Here is a 6,660-nt window from a genome sequence, read left to right on the forward strand (position 1 = left end):
TTGGATTTAAATTTTGTTAAATAGATGAAATATCTGTGATCACTCTTAATTTTGTTGGGTTAAAAAAATGACTACTGAATTAGTTTTCTTTTTGTTATCTTTTATCTTAAATAGTTGAAAGCCTTAGTTTATTTCTATTATTTACCATTACCATATACATCTTAGTTTTTTAATCACCAAAATTGGTAATTAAAATTCAGTTTGATGTATCCTTTATGATATGTTGAAAAAATTAAATTGATATCAAATTCGTTAATTTGGATGCATAAATTATTTGAATTATGTATATTAATTTAACTTTGAATTAATTTTTATCTTTGAATTGAGTTCTATATATTATTTTCATTATGTGTATTAATTACTAAAAAGTAATAAATAATTGAATGAAAAGAATTCAAGGAAATTAGAAAAATTTAGAAAAATTAATTATTTTAGAAAAGTTTAATACTTGATAATAAGTTTAACAACTGAATTTAACTTTCTATTATATTAAATTAAAGTTATAATAAATATAAGGACCAAATTAAGCTCTTTGACTGATAAGAAAAAAATGACAAAAGGAGTTAATAATTAAGCGAGAGCAACTATTATGGAGGCATTATTGTACTTCTTAAAAAGGAAAATTGGACTTGTAAATTTGTCCAGATTTTAGTAAGATAATAGTAATTAACTCATATTTATATACAAATGTATTAATATTTAGATATATTCTTTTGATAGAAGAATGTTGTTATTAATAAATAATTAATATAAAATTAATAAAATTGAGCAATGCAATAGTATTAATTAGTAAAATATATATTTTAAAAATATAAGAGAAACTAGAGTATTAAGGATAATATAAATTATTTTACCAAATTTTAGAAAATATGATTATATTATAATGCTAAAAAGTTATTTTGAATTACAAATAATAAAAATAAAGAACTTGAACTTAAGACCTTGCTGAAATTAGTATATGCAACTAATTCTTTTATTTTATTTTCTGATGTAAGAACTTAAATGGAATTACATGCCAACTATTACATGTAACAATTGCTATCATATATTTTCTTTTCAATACATTGTAAAGGTAATTCCAAAAACAATACAATCTAAGTTTTAATAAATAAATGATGAAATTCGTTAGCTTATCTATTGATAAGATAATACAATTTTTTTCAAACGATGTTAAATCTTAAAATTTATTTAGGAATCGCAGTTGGACCGATATTTCTAGGTACCTAACTTGATTGGACTGTTATGTAACATGTTCGAGTAATTTATACGTGTCGGTTTGAATATGAACGCTCAAATACTTACTCCAAACACGATTATTAAAACAGATACAGGTATATAGTATTCAAATTCGGTATCTGATATTCGGTTTAATGATATACATAGATATCGTGTATGAAATAAAATAATTAAAATCAAATTATAAGATTTTGTTTAAAATTACGTATAATTTTATACTTTTTATTAATATATCTTTGAATTTAATTATTGTAAACGAGTATTTATTTAATTTTTTTAATATTTATGTAAACAGATATTTAACGGACAGGATATCCGATATCTATTTAAATATCCAAAAATTTATTTTATAGCTATATATATTAAATGAGTTTTTAAGGAGTTCAGATAGTATATATGTACGTATTTTTATTCAAATTTAGACAAATTTAAATATCAAAAATAATTTTTTAAATGAATTTAGAACAGATTTAGGTATATATATTTTTAATCGAATTTGGATTTAAATTTTGTTAAATAGATGAAATATCTTGTTGGGTTAAAAAAAAGAGTACTGAATTAGCTTGCAAAGAAAAAAGAAAAAGAAAACATTGTAGAGGGCATATGTGCAAAATTTCTGAACAGAAATTAATTAATCTCACAGAACAAAGATCCGTATTTTCAAAACTTTGATAAAAGACCCACTCCATTGGCATCAGCGAGTAAACGCAAGCAACCGCATTAGAAGAATATGCCAATCGCTAATAAAAAGTAATTCAAATTAGAAGAAAAAAAGAAGAAGAAACTAGCCGTTGGGGTCACAAATTCAAATGGTATATATATTGGGTTATAACACAAGCTGTCCATTTTTCTTCATAGAAAGACAAACAAATCTCTTCTTCTTCCTCCTCAATTCTCTCTCTAAACGCTCCTCCCTCTTTCTCTCTCTCAATGCTCCTCTCTCTTTCTCTTTATCTGATTCTGTTTGAAAAGCTTACTATGCATAGATCTGCATTGTACTTATCTTGAGAATTCGGTGAATATTATTTTTATTTGTTGAATTTATTTCCTTAAGATCGAAGCTTAAAATGGTTACAAATTGAAGGAAACGTTGTGTTTCATGATCTTTTCCTTTATGTAAATTGGACACGATTATTTTAGAAATGTCTGGTTGTACTTACCAAATGATTTGTCTCTCTGTTACTAACTTTCCTTTTTCTTTTCCTTTAGAAAATTTTGGTGTTGTTATGTTATATTAGATGCTATTTTCTTTCTTTTTCTTCTTAAATTTTCTTGCGATTGAATTGATTTCTTTATTTGAGACGAGTGTATCGATTGCTTAATCTGGATCTATTGCTACTGCTTATCAAAATTGTAAATTATTATGATAATTTAGACAACAAAGAGGGCCTTTATTAGTGGAAAATGGGGTAATTATCCCAGCTGGTACCAATACTAGGCACTATATATCAATTTGGTACCAAGACTTTAATTTGAATCGATTTGATAACAAATGTACGTAAAAATATATCAATTTAGTACCAACAGTCAAATTCCGACGGTCGATGCTGACGTGGCATGCTGAGTAGGAATTTTCCGAATGTTTTGCCCACTCAGCGTGTGCCACGTCAATTAATGACACTGAGCGGCCCTGTTGACGCCAATACAGCCGTGTTGATGCCTGTGTTCCCAACACGGGCTGGTGTTTATGCCCGTGTTACTCTCTATGGTCGTGCTCCCTAAAAGCTTCATTTGCTTTGATGTTTGATGCATCTAACACGGCCGTGTTGGTGGCCGTGTTGGGAACACGGTCAGTGTTGAAACCAACACGGCCATGTTCAGCTTTCTCATGCCCATAGTTAGCTCATTTCGGTAGCTTCTAGTGTTAAAAGGACTAGTAGAAGACATCATTGTTGACACTAAGGACAATTCTAAGCAAAAGTATTAAGTAGTGCACTTTAAGTAATTACAAAATAGCAAACCTCACCCTTTCTCAAGGAACAAGATCTCAGGGCATTTCCCAAAATCAATTTCCAAGTTGAAAAAGCTTTATAAGATTGAGCTCTTTCTCAACAATTTGACTGGGGAAATTCCACCAGAGCTTGCAAACCTCACCCTTTTGCGGGAAATTAGGATAAATTAATGAGATTTAGGAGAAATTGGTTTCAACACTGACCGTGTTCCCAACACGGCCACCAACACGGCTGTGTTGGATGCATCAAACATCAAAGAAAAAGAAACTTTTAGAGAGCACGACCACAGAGAGTAACACGGGCATAAACACCAGCCCGTGTTGGGAACACAGGCATCAACACGGCCGTGTTGGCGTCGACAGGGCCGCTCAGCGTCATTAATTGACGTGGCACACGCTGAGTGGGCAAAACACCCGGAAAATTCCTACTCAGCATGCCACGTTAGCATCGGCCGTCGGAATTTGACTGTTGGTACTAAATTGATATATTTTTATCAAATTGATTCAAATTAAAGTCTTGGTACCAAATTGATATATAGTGCCTAGTATTGGTACCAGCTGGGATAATTACCCTGGAAAATGTAAAATCACTTGATTTTGCAGTTTCCTTTTATAACTTCATTAACTGATCTTTGAGTACTGGCCTGGGTGCAGACCCCGCAGAGAGACTTTACGATTAAGAATTTTAATTAGAGATTTATAATGAAAATGTCAAGGACCTGCTGAACTCAGAATCAGGTCGAAATCTCAAGCTTTTAGATGACCTAGAGGCATACGCATTTCTTTCTTTTTTTTTGAAAGAGTAGATTTTCTAATAGGTGTTCTCTTGACTATATTTTGTGGTTCTCATATCCAGAAAGGTGCTGTGGTCGAGAAGTTGGTAGAAGAAACAACAACCACTGATCAGCATTTGAGACATCTTATAAGTATATGTGACTAGTGAAGAACTGTATCTTTGCGTTGGCCTTTCTGAAATCACCCATGATTTTTAGAATTTTGTAGACCTTGCTGGAAGTGAAAGAGCTTCACAGACACATGCAGATGGGGTGAGGCTCAGAGAAGGCGATCATATCAATCTTAGTTTGATAACTCTCATAACTGTGATAAGAAAGCTTAGGTCAGACTTGAATATTAGCATACTTTTTTATTGTCAAGTTTTATCTCATATCTTTCTTTTTCTCCAACTTTTACATGTAGAATATATCCTTTGTCATACCGATACTTGCAAGTTGTAATGGATTCTAAGATAACACCTAAGTGCTACTGTTAGAGCCATCTAAGCAAGTTCAATAAGTACTTGTCTGATTCCTGTTGACTACATACTGAATTTCTTTTTTTCTTGCAGTGTTGCGAAAAGAAGCGGTCATGTACCCCACGGGAACTCCAGCTTCCCGGCAAGTTTTGGAAAATGAGATTGAAAACAGAGCACTAGAAAATGAAGACTTCATTTCATATCCGGTGAGACCTAGCCAGAGTCTGTGAAAGAGACTTCTACAATATGTGGAGATGTTTCATAAAAAATACTTGTAATATTTTTGTGTCTTATCTTAAGTCCTCTAACCTTCTGCATTCTTCCTTTATCATTTGTATTATCCATTATAATTAGATAAATTGGCTACTTTCTGGGCATTGTAGAAGAAAAACTGCTACTTCGGGATTCATACCCACCGGTAATATGATGTTTCTTTCCCAGCATTTTCTCTATTTCAAACTTATCACCTTTACTTTTTCTTTTTATATTCCTTAATAAGTTCAAATTATATTAGTGTATTATAATTATTTGTAGTCTGAATTGAAACAAATATATGAGTAGTAATTAAGAGCCCTATTAGAACCTAATAAAATTTATTAAAGAAAATAAATGGATTTTAAGTGAAAATAATTAAAATTTCCATTACAATAGTCATAATATTGTTTGAAGCAACTTGGGAAGTAGAAGAGCATATGAGACAGAAGTATCCGCATATATTCCATTGTAATGTTGGTGAGTTGTTAAAATTTCGAGGACGAAATTTCTTAAGGAAGGGAGAGTTGTAATGCCTGCATTTTCTCATCATCCATGTTATGTGCATTTACATTTAATCATTGGGCATATGATGGTATATCAATAATATTTTTATTTTATGAGAACAGATATATATTAATTATAAGTAGAGAATAAGAAGCATGATATTAGGTTATTAATTTAGATAAGTTGATTAAGTACTTGGGTTATGTGTATTAAGCCTTAAGACTTAATTGAACAAATAGTTGAAGGTTGGGTAAATAGATTGGACTTAAAAGATACAATTAAAAGTTAGTACCTATATATGGTTAGTAAGAATTAATTTAGGATGATAAAACTAGTTTAAGTAGGTGGTGGCATTGAGAGATGAATCTTGGAAATTGGAACCATGAGCAAGCTCATTTTACCTCTTCATTTCTCTAAAATTCGTACATGGCCAAAAATATAAAATTTGGAATAAGAGAGAGGAGTGGAATACCTAGAAAAACTTAAGATTAAGATAGGATTTTGCCAACTATTGAAGGAGCCAAGCTAAAGCTAAAGGATTTAAGCATATTAGCAACCCAAAAGATGAAATTGGTAAGTTGTTACTTGAGTGTTATTAATTTGTCATTATAGTTCTTGATTACAAATTGGAAAAACTTCATTTGATGCTCTCATTGATTAATTAAAGGTCTAATTATCATGAATTAGTAGAGTATTGAATGATTGCATAGAGATTAAGCTTGATTTAAGTTTAAGTATGTCAAGATAGAAAACTGTCAAAATTCCAGCAACCTTGATGTTCTGTATTTTAGGCATAACAGGGGTTATATGAGTCCAAATTAAGCTTAATTGGTGTCTATGGAAATTTTGAAGAGTCCTCTATAACTTTGTAGTTTTGTGATTTCGCTATGTTTGCCGTTTTGGTTGCTTAAATTGAGCAAACAGATTTCTGCTCGGGTACAACTAGCCGTATAACCCTTGCTCAGTAATTTGAAGATAATTAACTCTATAGAAGTCGGAATTGAGTAATTCTTTTTAGAGATGAAACTAGATGAATAGACGGATATGTCTATTTAATATGAGATTTTTTTATTAAGCCAATTTTGTCCAGCAATAAATATACCTTGGTACTAAATTCTGTCTAGAAAACAGAGATGTTGGAGATTAGTTTTATGCAATTTATTTGATGTTAATTTAAGTTAAATTGGTATTTAACTAGATGGAAAATGTTTCTATGATATTAAAATAATAATTGAGAGTCTTAGAGGAAGAGTTAATATGAATTAGAGAGGGGATGATCTTGTAATGCATTAGAACTAGCATTTACATGAATATTTGGAATATCCATGAAATGTGAATTGATGAATGTGTTGACAGGTACTCAAAGGCCTGGAAAGAAAGTTGTGGAGAAAGGAGGTTCTTATATGCTAAAGGAATAAGTGTATTTTGAGTAAGTAAATAGTTAATATTTGCTATGTTTATA

This window comes from Ricinus communis, chromosome 9 (assembly GCF_019578655.1).
Source record: "Ricinus communis isolate WT05 ecotype wild-type chromosome 9, ASM1957865v1, whole genome shotgun sequence".
NCBI classification, from domain to species: domain Eukaryota; kingdom Viridiplantae; phylum Streptophyta; class Magnoliopsida; order Malpighiales; family Euphorbiaceae; genus Ricinus; species Ricinus communis.